The sequence below is a fragment of the Pseudopipra pipra genome, chromosome 7, assembly GCF_036250125.1.
Source record: "Pseudopipra pipra isolate bDixPip1 chromosome 7, bDixPip1.hap1, whole genome shotgun sequence".
NCBI classification, from domain to species: domain Eukaryota; kingdom Metazoa; phylum Chordata; class Aves; order Passeriformes; family Pipridae; genus Pseudopipra; species Pseudopipra pipra.
In genome coordinates this window covers 13425184-13441566 of record NC_087555.1, presented here as the reverse complement: position 1 = coordinate 13441566, position 16383 = coordinate 13425184, and positions in this window count along the sequence as shown.

Here is a 16383-nt window from a genome sequence, read left to right as displayed (position 1 = left end):
GGCCTCCTGAGGAGGTTGCTCAGACTCCCTACGCCTGGTGTGCTCATCCCTGTAGAGACGGTGAGGAGGCACTGAGGCATGCCTGGGAAAGTGTGGAAACAAGTAAGACTGAGAAGGGATCCTAATTCCCAAGCACAGGATCTGCTCCAGGGAGGCCATCTTGGCTGATGGTTTTCCCAAAGGGTTGGAAGAGAATGTCTGACACAGGCAACCAGAGAGACGGGATTGCTCTGGGAATGGGGAAGGAGAGGTGAGGGGGAGGAGAGTGGGAAGTGACAAGGAGAGGCAACTGGAGCAAAGGAAAAGGGATGAGAAATTAAAATATGTTGGAAAGGGGAAGGGAGACTGGGGGGGGGCATCAGACCTGAACAGGAAATAAGTGGTGGAGAGAAGAGGGGACTGTCTGGGTGTGTGAAATTCACAGACCAACAAGGAAGGTGGCACTTTGTCATACACTGACTGCTGCTCTCCAGTTTCCATTTTGCAGCCGAAACTTGTGACACCCCTCCACTGTGTCCAGAGTCAAAACCAGTTTGCAGCACAAAGCTACCCATGCCTGAGGGAGGAAGCAGACAGGCAAGTAGGAATTGTGAGGAAACCCATCAACCAGTATGGGGAGAGAGAGACCCATCACACATCACTGCCCCCTCCCCTAGATCACATCTTGGCACCCCGATCTCACAGCCTGCTCTGCACACACATCCCTTCACCTCCCTGGGTACCACCAACACTACAAACTCTCATTTCCTAACTGCCTCTTTCATCCACAGTTCCCCCTGATCTCTGATGTCCCCAAAGCCATGCTGACCTCCAGACACAATTTTTGCCTTCACCGCTGAGAAGCCTTGCACCATCTGTGAGCATAGGTAACCAACACCAGTCATTTTACTGGCACCTGAAAGCGATACAGAGTCAAGACATGTGGCCCCCAGGGCCAGCATTTGCACAGTGCAGGCTGGGACTGTGCCTTCCTTACATTCAGGGACAAGCTGCAGCCACTTTTGAATCAGTTGCTTTGTGGATACAGATTGCAAAAAGATACAGATTTTATCTCCACCATCTTTCTGCTTGTCTAGAACAAGCCTTTGACATGTGCAAGAGCTGTTTTATTGCTGGTCTTGCACAAAAATCCTGAACCATTTTCAAGGGCCAAAAAGGTGATTATAGTCTTTAAAACAGAATTAATTCTCGAACCGTTCCCAAAATATGCCTGACAAACTAACCCAAGCCAGAGGACTTGGCTGTGCTCTTGGCAAAGAAAAACTTCTGTCCAGAGGAAACAGCCCTGCTTCACTTTTCCAGGAGAATATCTGCATATGAAAGAAAATAATTTATTGGGAAATATGTACAGTAGAGTAAAATTGCAAAATAAGACATTCAATGAGGATTCCATATAAAAACATGCCCTTTGCCTCCAGCACATAATGAATAAAAATGATATAAAGAAGGAATGAACATTCAGTGTTTTATATTTAAAATACATTTTGTGTGGAAAACAATGTGGCATAGAAACAGGACTGAAGGGTTCTCCAAGATAATACCAGGAGCTGCGAGATGTTAGCAGCTTTGTTGTATAAGTTTCAAGGTGTAGGTTTTTAATTTTCTCTTATGAATCACAGAAGCAGTCATGAAAACTGTAATTAAAATTCATTGCAAGAAAAATAAACTTATATTAAAACCTACCCCATTCTTCTCTGAATTCGTGATACTGGTTAGGAAGAAGTACCTGCTTCTCTGCCAAAACCTTACCTACACAATCTGATTTAATCTCTAGGCTCTGTTAAACTGGAGTTTTCATACATCACATCCTTCAATCCAGAGTACAAAGAAAAAAAAAAAATTGCAGCCTAGATTTTCAAACTAGCACGCTGCAATTTTAAGAGGTTTCATCTGCCATAATTTTTCTAGGAATGAAAAAAAAGAATAAAAAATAGAGCAAATGTGAAGAAACTAGTTCATAAGTAAATAAAAATAAATAAACCGGCCTTTCCTTCCTCCTAAGTATAGATATGCACATGCATACATGCATGTATATATAGCAGCTTTTGATCTAAAAGGTTACTTTTCTAACTTATTTCTAGCCATTCCCTCTCTCTGAAGGAGTCAGCAGGTACAGCGATGCATGCACGTGAGAAAAGTGATATAAACAGCGACCAGCTGGTTCGTGAGTGGATGAATGTACAGACCCACTGAGCCACGCACAGCAAAGCGAGGAGGAAATTTCCAGACAGAGCAGCATTTCCACATGCTGCATGTCACTCCAGTGCCTGCATTCCTGTAAGTGACAATTTGCAGAGGTGGGCTGAGTTTGCAGGGAGGTCCCTGCCCCAGCAGTGGAAAGGATTTGCAAGGCTGCTGCAGTGGTGAGCACTCCTGGGCAGGCACTGGGGCCGTGGTGTAAGGGCAGCACACTCACTGGCCTGGCCAGGATGGGAAGGGCGGGTGGCACCTCTTGGGAGACTGAAACCAGAGCATAAGTTAGAGCAGACATGAGGCTGCTCTAAGACTGTGTGAATCTAAGATTGCTGCCTGACAGCCTACTGGTTATTTTGGCAAGAAGAGGAAATCAAAGGCACTCTAAGCCACACTCAGTTTCCATCTCTGTATTCAAATTCTGCCAAATAAGTCACAACTAATTCAGTTAGTGGAACGTTAGGTTCAAGAAGGGTATTCCTGGTCTGTTCACAGAGGCACATGCACACATCCTCCTGACCATGGAGAATGTCCTTCCTTGCTTCCCTTCTTCTTTGTTCCTCTCTCCCCTCTGTTGTAAATAAGGCCTCCAGGCCAGTCATTTTTCTTTATATATAACAAGAGGACAATAAAGCCTCAGTCCAACAAAGATTTAATGCAGTTGTGCTGCCAGGCTACCCCTCCTGCCCCATCCCTCCCTCCTAGCACTTGATCCCGTCACATCCCCATGTCCTTTCTCCTTCCCCAGTTGTAGGGATTTTCATTGCTGTGAAAGGACAAAGGTAACTGAGCTGCTATTGAAAAAAAAAAAAAAAAAAAAGACTGACTTGTTTTTTCTTCGCTGGGTTGTTTTTGACACGGATCATTTCCCAACTCAGTCCCCTAAATTGCTTTGATGGCACAACAGTGGATGGAGCAGTGAGGGGAACAAGGCTGGGGGTTGAGGATGGGTTGGAGTGTGGTTAGACTGCCATTGCTGCAAAACAGAAAAGGAAAAGAAAAGCACACTAAATTACAGCCAGAGTGCAGTGTATTTAGGGGCTTGGATTTGAAAAGTCAAACACTGTCTTCTGCAGCAGTTACATTCCTCTGCACGTTTACTTCTGGCCAAGTTTCCTGAGAGCAGAGACAGCATTCACCAAGTTTGAATTCCTGAGACTCTCGCCTGTGGACTTTCTTCTGTGTTTAGCATTAGGAAAGGAAGGGAAAACTTCAGGGTTTGCGTAGGTTGTGTTTTTTGTCCTTTCTGGGATTACTTACACATGGAGGCATCAGGGATCCCTGAGAACCCTCTCCCCCTTGCAGACTAGAGGTAACACACCCATCAATCACCTCGATGGTCTGGGAATATGGGGTGCCAGGGAGGCAGTGCAGTCATGGGCCCAGCTGTGCAGGGCATGCTGAGGTTCTGCTTGGGCTTCCTCAGCTCAGGCGGCTGCTCCCCAGGATTCCCGTGAGAGCAGGACAGGGGCCAGTGAGAAGGCAGCCAGCAGGTCCTAAAGCAGAATCGGGGTGATCACTTGTCACAGCCTCCACTCTGTCATGGTGGGTTTTCTGGACTTCTTTGTCCTGCTGGAAGGGGCTGGCTCAGGGATGCCAGCAAATGATTCACGTCACCCTGCAACACGGTTTGTATCAGTCATGGGTTTGGCCAGCAGCAGTGGTATTTGGCTGGTGCTCCCTGAGCCTCAGAGAGGACCCTGTCTGCCAGCTGAGCTTCAGGTCCTCCCTGGCCCTGCAGACTCTATGAGAACAATAGGAGCCCTTGGCCCACATGGGCAGCTTTTGGGGCAGTGTTTCAAGGAGTGCAGCTTTTGTTTTGGCTGGTTACATGTCTCCTCTTGGATGTTAATGCTGAACAAGAGGCACTTGTTTTCTCATGGATTTCAATGAGGTTGGGTCCAGCTGGATTTGTGCTTCAGGTGTAGAGAGCCAACAACACACCCATCAGCAGCCCCATCCTGAGAGAGCCTGGGGACAATGCTGCCCCGGGCACACATGCATGTCCATGTGCTCTCAGAAGCAGGAATGAAAACAGGCTTTACTAACAGCCTCACTGGACTGGGTCAGGGTACCAAACCCAGAGGGCAGCTCTCAGGGCTCTCTGCTTCGGGGAATGCTTTGATGCTTTGTGTGCCCAGGATGTTCAGGTTTATTCTCTAGCTGCCAAGTAACCTGCTTGTCTGCTTTAATTTGCTAAGCCTTTTTATTTTAAGAAATCTCTTATTTATTAAAAGAACCCCACATTTCCAATTAGTTCGCTCTGCTCCTTTCTCCTCCATCTTATCCTTCTCCCACACCTCCTATAGCCAGAGCCTCAGCTCACAAGCCAGAAAACTGATTGGGGTGAAAACATGAAATAGGCCCAACAAACGCCAAGCACAGACAGGCACGTTGAGTGGGTGCCAGTGCAAGGCAGGCAGGCTCCAGATACAGTGATTCAGCTTCAGGTGGACAAACATGCAGACCCCCGCCACATCCAAGAGGATCTGTGTGCAGGGGAGGGCAGCACGGTTGCCAGGGGGTCCCAGCCTGTGGGAGTCCCAGGCCTCACGGGGCTGCCCTGGCCAGTTTTTGCCAGAACTGGCAGATTATTACGCAGAGCATGGGCTCAGTTTACTTTTACCCCTGCTGTCAGCCTGCACAAGCCAAGATGTTTTAAGTCGTCCTTATCCTCAGATTAATAAATGTTGCACTGTGAGACTGTAAACACAGGAAAAGAACTCAAAAAAAAAAAAAAAAAAAAAAAAAATTCAGACTGGTGCTGTGCAGTCAGGACATTTCTTTTCCTGAGGATATGGGATCAGAGTTTAAAAATATGGATTGTGAAATGTGTATTAGGGGGCAAGGGGGTCAGCAAAAAAATTAAGAACATTGTTGGCTGAGCAGGAGAGCCTGTGAGATGAGACAGTTTAGCAGCAGGGCCCTGCAGCAGAGTGTCCCCCAAGCCAGGGCTGCAGAAAGGCAAGGAGGCACTGCAGGACCGGCTGTGGTGCATAGCTGGCTTGTCATGCCCCACAGCCACTGTGGCTAGACAAGGAGAGCCTTCAGGCTTCTCAGCCAGTTCTGCAGAGACAGGGGAAGCTCCATCGTTGTGACTATCCTCTCCCTTGCTCATGTGTCCCAGTGCCATAGTATCTTCTCCAAATAGAAACCTCCTGTTGGGATGTGGCTGATTTTCTCCCCTGGCAGAGGTTGGTCATGAAGAGAGGAACCCTCGTGTGGGTGCATTTTTACTTCTGTCTGCTGGGGTCCCCTCCCTCAGAGGCACAACAGAGGACCAGCTCCCTGAGCTGGGTGTAAGCAGCTGGCTGCCCCCATGCAGCCCCCCAAGGCCACACCAGGAGAGAGGTGGGATCCAGGCGTCAGACAAAGCCAGGAAGCTGTTGCTGGCCAGGCATTTCAGGGGAGGGCATGATTTCCACAACAATAAACACATCTGATTATTTGATTAGAGGGAAGATGAGGTCCCCAGGAGGAGGGCCTCACACACAAAAGACAAATAACTCATGCCCCCGCTGGCAATGACAGGGCAGGAAGATGAAGGCAGTGTCCTATTGAGGCTTTGATCAGCCAGGGTCAAGCATGCAAGCTGCTAACATGGCTGAACACTGACTAGGAGGAGGTTCCTGCTGCAGCATCATGCCTGGCCCCTTCCCAGCCCTCCACTGTTCTTTTCTGCAGCCTTTCACCCCTGTCAAGAGAGCAATGTGGGAACCTCCCCAGGCAGGTCCTGCCTCCTAACCTCTCCTGGCTCCAGCAGGTCCATGTCCACTCTGAGCCCTGCAGTGCTGGCCATCGCAGCACATCCCTCTACTTCTGCCACTTATTCATCTGCATCTCCTGTGATAAGCCACTGAAAGAGCTCCTTGTGTCCTTTGTGACCCCTCTTGCCATGGTGCAAGTGGAGAGATGCTGAGGTGCTGGCAGCAGTGGGAAGACAGGAAAGTGATGGAAGGGCAGAGAGGATCATTTTTCAATTCCACTTCTCCTGGCCACTTGTGAAGTCTGGCCATAGTCAGGGGCACTTGGGATTTTCTTGTCCCCTGGAGGATGAAATTCTCCCCTTTCACCTCTGTGATATGAGGAAGATAGCCTCCCCTGGAGGCTGGATAAAGTGTTTAGTGTAGCTGTTTTACAGATGTTCTGTGCCTTCCTAAAACAGGTGTCTCCAAAGCCTTGATGCACCAATAGTTTGACCCACGTGAGTCCCTCCTGCAGAAGAGCCTCAGAGCATGAAGGCACCATGCGTGTATAGAAAAGGGCTTGGAGATCTCAGCTGCACTTTTACTCTCCCTTGGACTGAGCTACAGTATGTGTAAAAGTAAGTTGCATTTGGCCCACAGAATCATAGCGCTTGGAAGCGAGACCAAGAAAGAGATGATTTGGCACTTGCAGACTGGAGCTCTCCAAGATCTTTACAAACACAACACAATTAACCCTTTCAAGAGAGAGAGACCCTGCTATCTCCTGCATGGAGGGGAGCACTGGCTGCACACAGAAATCTCTGACAAAATCCAAAATGCAGGTAAGCAAAAAAAAAGACGACTGTTGTTTCAAATACAGGTTTCTACATAGAGTTATATTGCATGGGTGCAGTAAACAGAGCAATGTATGGGCAAACTCTAAGATTTTGATTGCGGATTACATCTAAGAGTTTATCTAATATAAAATAATAAAAAAAAACCACTGCTGCTCCCCTCAGTGTATGCATGTTCTGTGAGGATTTCTGTGTAGATACGGATGGAATAGGCTGGAGCAGTGGAAGTTTGTGCTGTCTATGCTTCATAGCATAGCCTTTTTCATTCCCCAAGCTCTTTCCAAGCTGTCTGAGTGGCCAAGGCCACAAGAAAAAGTTTGCCAGTCTGTTTGTCATCTCACACCCTCGGTAAATCATTCCAATATCATCTGACTCAGAGCTCTTAGGAATCTGGACAACCTTGACAGAAAGTGTGGGTAATGAACTGGGAAATCCAGTGGAAGAGTTTTGGGGAACATAAGACTGCAAGATATGACTCTTCCCCGATCTGCCACGAGACCTTAGGTCTCTGCCTAAGAGTGCAGCTAGAAAGCAGCCCCTTAAATGGATGCTACATCAGAGATATTGACTTACCACTGGCCTGGGTACAATTACCCATGAAACTTCAACCTGGGATACGAGTGTCACTAAGAGACAAACAATACCATCTGCAGCCTGCCCCTTCGAGTTGTCTTCTCTGTTTATAGAAAAGAAGGGGGTGGTGAGCGTCTGTTAAAATGTATTACTTCCCAGCATAATTTTTGAGGAGTCATATATTTTAGTGGGACTAGTCAATCAAAACTGTCTAATGGCACAACGGTCAGTGCTCCTTAGCTTCTTCCTCGCAGTGGCTGTGGCAAAGGAACAGGGATGCCAAAAATAACATTTTTATCCCAAATACCTTGACTTATTTAAAGGTGTGTATGTAGAGGGAAACTAATATTTCACATGGCTAGCGCCTCACGACCAGCACATCCCTGGGGAAGCAGAGATCTCTGGAGACCTGCAGGGAAAGTAGAGAAGTGAAACCATGAGCTCAGGGAATGGAGCAAATTTTGCAGAGCAAAAAGAGATGCTTGTGTCACCTCCCATAACTACAGCCTCTGAGGTGATTACCAAAAGAATCGATAGGTTCAGCTGAAGCTGATAAAAAAAAAACCAGGGAAGAAAGATGTCACACACACATTCTCATTTACCTTGGTCAAAACCAAAGCATGCCTAGATATGAATTCTGCACCAGAAGAAGTATTTTATACCAACTCGCAGAGGGTAAGTGACTTCATGTGGTATACAGCAGTGGGAATTCAGGCATGTAATGTAATAACAAAAAAAGATTTTTAGATTTGTCTCAGAAACCCTGCTAGCTCAGACACTGTAAAAAAAAGAATGCCAAACTTTCATGTCTGTCCATGTCTTAAAAGGAGTGAAATATGTCTCCAGTTTGAGCTGAGTTCTTTATTTTGAAAAATTACTGCTGGAAGTGTGGGCAAACAGCACCTCACATCTGAACTGCACACTACGGCTCCGCAGCTCTTTACTAGTGTAATTAAATGCCACAGAACAGCTGCTTAACCAGCTTCTTTGCTCAGTAAACTTTTCACTGGTCATTTGCATGGGATGTGATAGCACCAGATCCAAGCCTGGATCAGGGCTTCAAAGCAAAATCACAAGGCAAATAATAAGGAAAAGTCTTCAAGTGCTGCCTCTGTGGGTGAAACAGCAACACAGCACGGCAGACCAGGATGGGACATGAAAAACACAGTATGCACTTATAGCTGACAGCCATAGTGTAATGTGACCCCAGTTACATTGGTATTTGATTGGCAAACACGAAGGGATTGGTAAACAGCCCTGTTCTTAGGAGAAAGAAATCTTTCATATCCCTTATAGTTCAAGCCCTCAGCTTTGTTTTATCTGGGAGATAGCATCTGAATGCTTTAGCAGAACAGGCCGTCTAGGTATGTCCCTGTGCACAGGCCTTTACCCCGGGGTGCCAGCTGAAGGAGAAGCAGCTCACAGCAATCCCAGAGGAGGTCTGTGGCAGACTCCATGGTGGTTTGTGAGCCTCCCATGTGCCCACTGTGTGCAGGGCTGTGGCCATCACACTGCAGATAGCGAGAGTTCATGAATTTGTGTGTGATGCTTTTAAGTTTGATTTTTGGGAGATGACTGTGGGGTGAGAGAGAGACGAACTTTGTATGCTGCAGCAGGGTCACCAGCTCAAGCCACCAGTGTTGAGCTCTGTCTGTGTCTGTGAGATGTCACAGAAGGACAATCAAAAAGTCCTCTTTCCTCTTCTCCACATCCTCCTCCCAAGGCTACAGATAGGAGGTTCATCCTGCACAGAAGCCCAGGCAGTTGCTACCTTCTCCACAGAGGAGCTCAGCATAGCCAACCATCATGAAAGAACCTTTGCAGGGGACAAAATTAGAGACTTCAGCTTTCCCTCTCCTCACACACCTGCTGCTGCACCACACGTTTGTGATATTTTATTTCAATCAGCTTTGTTTTGCTCCTGAAAGCTGCTCCACTCCCTCTGTCCAGACATTTCATTTCCCTTGGAGAGAGGTAAGTAAGTAAATAACTGTAGTCAAAACCCTGTGTGATTACTGAAGCCTGGAGTGCCAGGAAGCAACTAGTGTGTCTGATTTTCCAGTGAAAGTCCAGGTGCAATCTCAGCAGCACGGCTACTGTCTGCCTTTCAAGCAGATGTCTTCATCTAAAGCACCCGCCACCACCCCACTCCCTTTGTGCATCCTCACAGGGAGGACGGGAGTGGGAGACAATATAAATTAATATCCATTGGAATGACAGCAGCTGGTGCCTTGCATAGCTGCGAACACGTGTCTTAGAAGTAGAGCGATTAGTCGTAAAACTGTAGAGCTGAATGTTTATGCTTGATCAATTATAGGAAAACAATAGATGGTGTTTTTTTCTGGGTGGGAGGAGTGAGGGGAGGGAGGCTTCAGCCATGCAATGATTTTTCTTCTTTTTTTTTTGTAATGATAGCTGCAAAGAACATGAGGCCTAGTTATCAAAGGGACTGGTAAACAGCAGCTTCTGAGAAACCCACTCATTGCAAGCAGCATTTTTGAAAAACAAGATCTGTGTGAGGTTTAGACTGCAAACTTCTTAACATTTAAGAGGGATGGACTCAGCTGCCCAAAGCAAGGAGCATGTGGGAAAGAATTAGGCAAAGTTTTCTAATGCATGAGCATGTGTGCATTATATGTAGCATGTGTAGAGGCCTTCAGCTGTAAGAAGTTGTTTCTGTTTGCTTCTATACCTTGAACTTCTCCTACTGCTCCAGTTAAGCAGAAGTGTTCCTGTCAGAGGAGTGTCCCATTAGTGGCTGCAGTGTGGCACAAGAGTGTGCTTTCAGCTTAGGTTCCAGTTCCTTAGGAGCACTAATTACAAACACAGTCCCTCCCCACATCCACCCAAAAAAAACCAAAAAAAGAAACAGAGTTACATTTTGCAATAATTCTAATGGAAATGCTAATGGAATAAACAGCAATATGAGGCTGGTGAATGACCCAGCAATTTCATCTGTGCTGGCAAAGGATGACCATCTAAACCATGTTCTGGTAATTCTTCCTCTCATTAGCAGCACAATAACTCATATGCACAAATCCATAGGCATTTGCTATAATTTTTTAACATGGCTGGAAATAGAAGTAAGCACATGCAGTATGCAAGCGTTACAGCATGTGTTGGCTGTAAATCTGTCTAGGAATGGCCTGATTCTGTTCCTGGTTAAACCAGTGGGAATTTTGCCATTACTTCAGTGGAAGCAGGATGGGACTTTTTGGACTTATTTTAAAGTGGGACTTTGTTTCTTTGGAACAAAGCTTTCAAATTCACAGCTACATTTCAGTACTTGGCTTGAGCTCATGTCAATTCACCTTTCATGTGTTTAACAGATGGGGCTTCTTTGCTGCTCACCTTCTGTTTGGCATCAGCACTGTAACCAGTCTCTGCTGGGTGACAGCCCCCCAGGACCTGGTGCGCATGGGACTTGTGGCTGTGCTGTGCTGAGCTCACATGGACTTTTTTGGGCATCTTTGGTCCAAATGTCTTATAGCACTTGGAAGAGAAAGCCACTGCTTTTGTGTTTTCAGCAGGTGAGAGGTCAAAATGTTTCTTAGAGCACAGAGGAACAAGGTAAGTGGTGGTGAGGAGCATGGGGACCTCTGCTCTGCCTGGAATGGGTCTAGTATTTCTGTGTTGTATCATGTAAAATGGGGTAACTGCAACCACTATGGCTTTCCTAAACTACATGTGGCCCTTTGGGATAGCACTGTGTTGCAAGCACTAGGATATACATATATACTTTTAGCTTAAGTGTGTAAGGAAGAGGCTTATATATAGTATATGACCATGTGTTTCTCTGCTGCTGCCACAGCAACTTTTGAACAATTGGGCAATTTCATCAGAAATACAAGTCTCCTGCAATATTTGTAAAAAGAGCAGGGGAGACAGGACAGAGGGACCATGTTAGTGCCATCGCATCAGCAAAAACCTGAGTTCAACTTTTATTAAACATCCGTGGATCCAACCACATGCTAAGCACCTCTAGGAAAGCAGCATTCATTTGTCCCAGTGTTCACAGAACTAATTGCTTCACTGACATTCATTTCTGGTGGCCACAGTATGACAAGTCCAGGTCTTATTTCTCATCAAGGCTATGCTTTCATGCTGCTTCTTTCTAGCATTGTCCCTGCTCCCACCTGGCTTCCCTGCTGAGCTCTTTCAGCTCCCCCTTTCCAGCTCTGCCTCTGCCCTGCTCCACACAAAGAGCCCCGGGCTCCTCTGCCGATTGTCTTCTCACTTTCTAGGGAGACATCTCTTCTTCTTCACACTCTGCTAGCAGTGTGTTATCTAAGCCTCCTCCCTCATTGCACACCCAGGGCATCCTCTCTCAGCTGTTGATGCTTTACAGTTCGTCCCTCCTCCTCCTCCCCCTCCAATTTGAAATTCCAACCACAACAAAAAACTCAGGAATGAGACAATTAATATGTATTAATTCAATAGGAGGATTAAAAACAAAAAGCTTTTGCAACAACTTCCCAGTCAGAATCACGAAGACTATTGTAAAGCAGAAAAACCTAAGAAATGGCAGCTGTAAAATATATTTAAAAGCCTTTATTCTTTCCTATCACAATGTGGCAAAAGAGACTAAATACAGCTTTCCATTTGTTTAACTAAAAGCTGCCATTCCTCAGTCTCTTTGATGATAATGATACCCACAGTTACAATCAAACTGCAGCACACACATGGAAAACTTTGAGCTCTGTACCAACTTTGCACAATGTATTATTAATAGCAAGATTTGTGAACCCAAATGCTCTGAGGTGCTGAGAGCAAGGGAAAGCCTGACAGTGCTAGGCTCATGGTTGATGCTGATAAATGTAGCACACTGAGGAGGAAAAAGAAAAACCTGCAACTGGGGACTGTTTGTATTACAGTAGCCACTGGACCCTCTGTGCTGTGCATGGGGAGAGACTATTCAGGAGTGCAACATCGAGCAGAGAAGTCAGACAAGGGATGGGAGAGAAAAGATATTAGCAGTCCCACTTTGCTAACGTGGAAATGAAACAAAGTATAGTAAAGGTCTAGTACTGCCATAGAAAAGGTCGGGTACCCCACAGGGTTACACCAGGGTGAGTCTTGGGTCACTTGTCTGGCTCAGAAAGACCAAAAGAACCTACTGATTCTCCAAATCTGAAGCAGCATGGCCACAAGCCCACCCCTCAGTTCGGAGTGCCTGATAATAGTTTTTCTAGTGCATTTTTCACTTAAGCAAATTCTTGCTGGTAAGCCGTAAGTTTGAACTTCTGAAAAGCACACTCTGAATTTGCAGAGGGCCACATGCTCCTAAGGTCCTGTGAAGGCAGCTGAGCACAGAGTGAAAACACTGCCCTGCTGTAGGAGCTGCCCAGAAAATGGTCTGCTTCCTGACTGTTGTTCTTCAGGTCCCAGTTCCCTGGTGGACCATCCAGTGCAGTTATTTGGGGCATGGACTTCAGTGCCACCCTATTGACTGCAAAGCAGCCTCAGCACCATTGGTTTCCATGAGAAGTTACACTAGAAAATCAATGGAGTCTCTGTGCAGGATCCTGAGGAGAGAGGGGTGACACCCCTTGGGAAAAAGATCTACTCTGCAATGATAAGGAAGCAGCCCCATCCCCAGAGGGAAAGGACTGTGACTCAAAACATTCACAGAAAGGGAAAGGAAGCAGGGTAGAGCTCCTATGAGATTAGAGATTTCTTGTCCAGGAAGCAGTGTGAATGTGAGGTCTGACCTGAAATGTGCACAGATGTCAAAGGGAGGATTATGAAGATGATCTTCAGCCTGATACATCCAGCAGAGCTGTCTCCAATAACATCATAGCACCACTAAGAAATTTTTAGGAAGGTAAGCATGTACATAAGTTCTGTGCCAAACATGCTCTGAAATGTTCTCAAAACACAGGAGTGCTTGGCTATAATGAAAACAGCTCAGCCTGACTTCCAGCTATCAGCTGGGATCCTCTAGATCTATTCTCATCTGTCTTTTATTAGCAGATTATACATGGCTTTTTCTGTTGTGAGATTGCTTTTTGAGATCACTGACTTATGCTAGGTAACATCAAGTGAAAAGCAGTGGTGCCCTTAGGAATCACTGACTTTCTGGGACATCCTCACCTAAGTGTTCTATGTTAAAAACCCAGCTCCAAACAGCTGGGTATCCAGCAGCATCAGAAGTTCCTACCTCTGATATTTCACAGGCATAGTCAAAAGGCAATCTCTCCCTCAACACTTTACAACTTAACTAAATGCAAAAGTAATCCACAGGCTTGTCATCCATGTTGTATCTGGCTCTTGGTTTTTGTCTGCTTTGTCTCTTCAGATTGTAAACTGTTTGACGCAAGAACTGTCTCTGACTCTCTGTTTGGACAGCAGAGAGGTCCCAGTCCTTGCACAGCCAGGTACCATAATACAAATAAGGCACAATAATTTATTTTAAAATGAACATCAAAGAAAATAATAGATTAAAAGGGAAAGAAAACCTTTCAAAGCTCAAGGCTTTCCCCCATGACAGTGCTCCAGAAGAATGTGCTATCTGCTGGAGGGAGTGTCTAACCTCAGTTGCTGGGAGGGCTGTGCAACTTACCACCACCACGGAAGTCAACGCAGGAATGTGCCTGGGCATGGGGAGGGAGGGGGAAGAAGGGTGAGGTCAAAAGCTAAACCATGATAAGCAAAGGAGAATTCTCTTTAAAATATACACATGCATTTTCTTGCCAGGATCTATCAAGCCAAGAGCCAAAGCATGGTAATGGCATTTTGTTTATAAGAAAAAAGAAACAGCTTCTGTCCTAAGAATTTATTTGCCAAGTTTCAGGCGAGGGGGGGTCTAACTGACTTGTTGGTTTAAGAATTTGTGGATTTTTAAGGAGGTGTTTTAATAAGACTGTGGCATGGCCTTTTCTAACACTGAGCACACAGTCCTGTAAGTGCTTACTACAGAACATGACACTCACACCATGGGAGCCAGCCCGCCGGCAGCCAGCGGCAGCACTTACAGTTAAAGATGTCATGCTGGCTTTGCAGGGCTCAACCACTTGGGTCACATCCAGTCCCATCCAGCCTTCAGTGAAGCTGATAGATAAACTCCCACCAGCTTCAGCAATCTTTAAATGAGGCCCTTGTTTTGTGGCTGTAACTGAGTAGAGGTCCACAAATGTGTCCCTCTAATTCAGTCTGTGGAAAATTTGCTGTTGATCCTATCTGGAGTGTGGTCCAAGTGGAGCTTCTCCAGCGTGAAGCTGACCATGTGCCGCCCTGTGGGTAGGAAAATGGGCCATTTTGGGTGCTTTTAGCAGTTGAACACACAGAGCTTGGGTCACCTCATACTAGCAAGAGGTTATTTGATTTTTCAAGAGACTTAACTGCACCTCAGAGTTACAGTGGGGTAAGAAACTCAAGCTCCATTCAAAGCCCTCAGTAGCAAAGCCCACAGAATTGCCAGGGTCTGTTGGAGGAACAGATGGCCTTTACAGCTCCACGGTCTCCTCTTTGCAGGTGAGGAGAAGCTGTGGAGGATCAACAGCTTCCTTGCAAGCTGTGGGCCAGCACCAGTGACTGCATGGCGAAGGAGCATGGCAAAGGAGCATACCAAAGGAGAGAGGGAACCAAGCACATTATTTGTGGAGATGGGGTCAGGAGGGATGGCTTCCTGCAGGCTTGGGGTTTTGCTGCAGTGGCTTCTGATGCCCTTAGAAAAAAGGCCAGGCCCATTGGCACAGTACAGCGATTCAGGATCTGTCCTTCCAGCCTTGGTCACTGTGTGCCCCCTCCCCTCCTCCATTTCCCCTTCCAGGTCCATTCACTGTGCCAAACAACAGCATGCAATCATCTTGTGGGGGTTATTTCTGCCTAATGTACCCACCCAGTGGGATTTTAGTGAACATTAAAGCAGTAGATGGAGCCTTTAATGAAGTTAACCTGCTGAAACCAGGAGAGGGTTTGGTTGAAGTACACCTGAAAGCCCTGGATTACACAGCAGCTGCTTCAAAAGAAACCCATTGCCTCCTTTCATACCACTGCTGTATTGAGAAATAATACAGCACCTTTATATTCTGCCTAATTTAGTCAGCCTGCTGAAGTCTGAAAGCTTTTTTTATTAACTCTGTAGATGCAGGGGCTTTCCTCCCCCCTGTACGCACCACTGCTTGCCCCCCCTGCACAGGCTGCTGCTCAGAGCAGGCCCCCAGCAGCAAGTCTGCACCCCTCCCATGGCTCAGCACCTCCAGAGACAAGAGGAATCACTCTCCCTCTCTCTGCTAATCCGAAGATGGATTTTAACTCCATTAGTCTGCTTACTCTGTACTCTTCCTTGTTTTCTGCTGTTTATTCATTTTTCCCCATTCCCTTGTTCTGTGTCTTCGTTTCTTTTGCCACCTCCCTTTTCCACTCTTCTCTCCTTTTACTTCTGCTTTTTCCCTCCTTCTTTCCATTTCTTCTTTCCTGGCTGTCTCAGCACTCCCCTCATTTTCCCTGCAGCAGTGCTGCTCTCCTACCCTCCCCAGAGCCCTCTGCCAGCTCCTGGCACTGCAGCAGGGCAGTACTGGCCCAGGCCCCACATGGCTGCCTGAGCTTCAGGCCACACTGCAGCTGGGCAGCCTGAGCACTGGAGTAGCCTCTGCACAGCAGCAATGCTCCTCCTGTACAAAATATTTGTGAGCAGGAGAGCCAAGGGGAGAAAGTAGTTCCCTGATGCCCCGCAGACAGTTTGGCAGCTGGAAAAATGGGGGAGGACATGTTAGAAGGAGGGGAGCAATAACGGGGTGAGTGGGCAGTAATGAGATGGACAGGAGTGGGAGTGGGTGGGCAGTAATGGGGTGGGCAAGCACTTGCTTGCTACAGTACCCCCAGAGCTGAAGGGGCAGCCTCTGGGCTTGCTCTGCAGCCACTGCTTAGCAGATTAGCAGACATGGTACTCCCCATGAAAAATTAACAGAGCAGGCTGTTAATTAAGCCACCTCTAGACTGGAAGTTTATGGACTTGAATGCAATGTGCCAAATTGCTCTCTACAATTTGAGATATTGGACTGCTTTCTGAGTATGGACAAATTCCCCAGTAAATAGTCTGGTTGAAAACTAGGGCTAATGGGATGCTAAGGTAA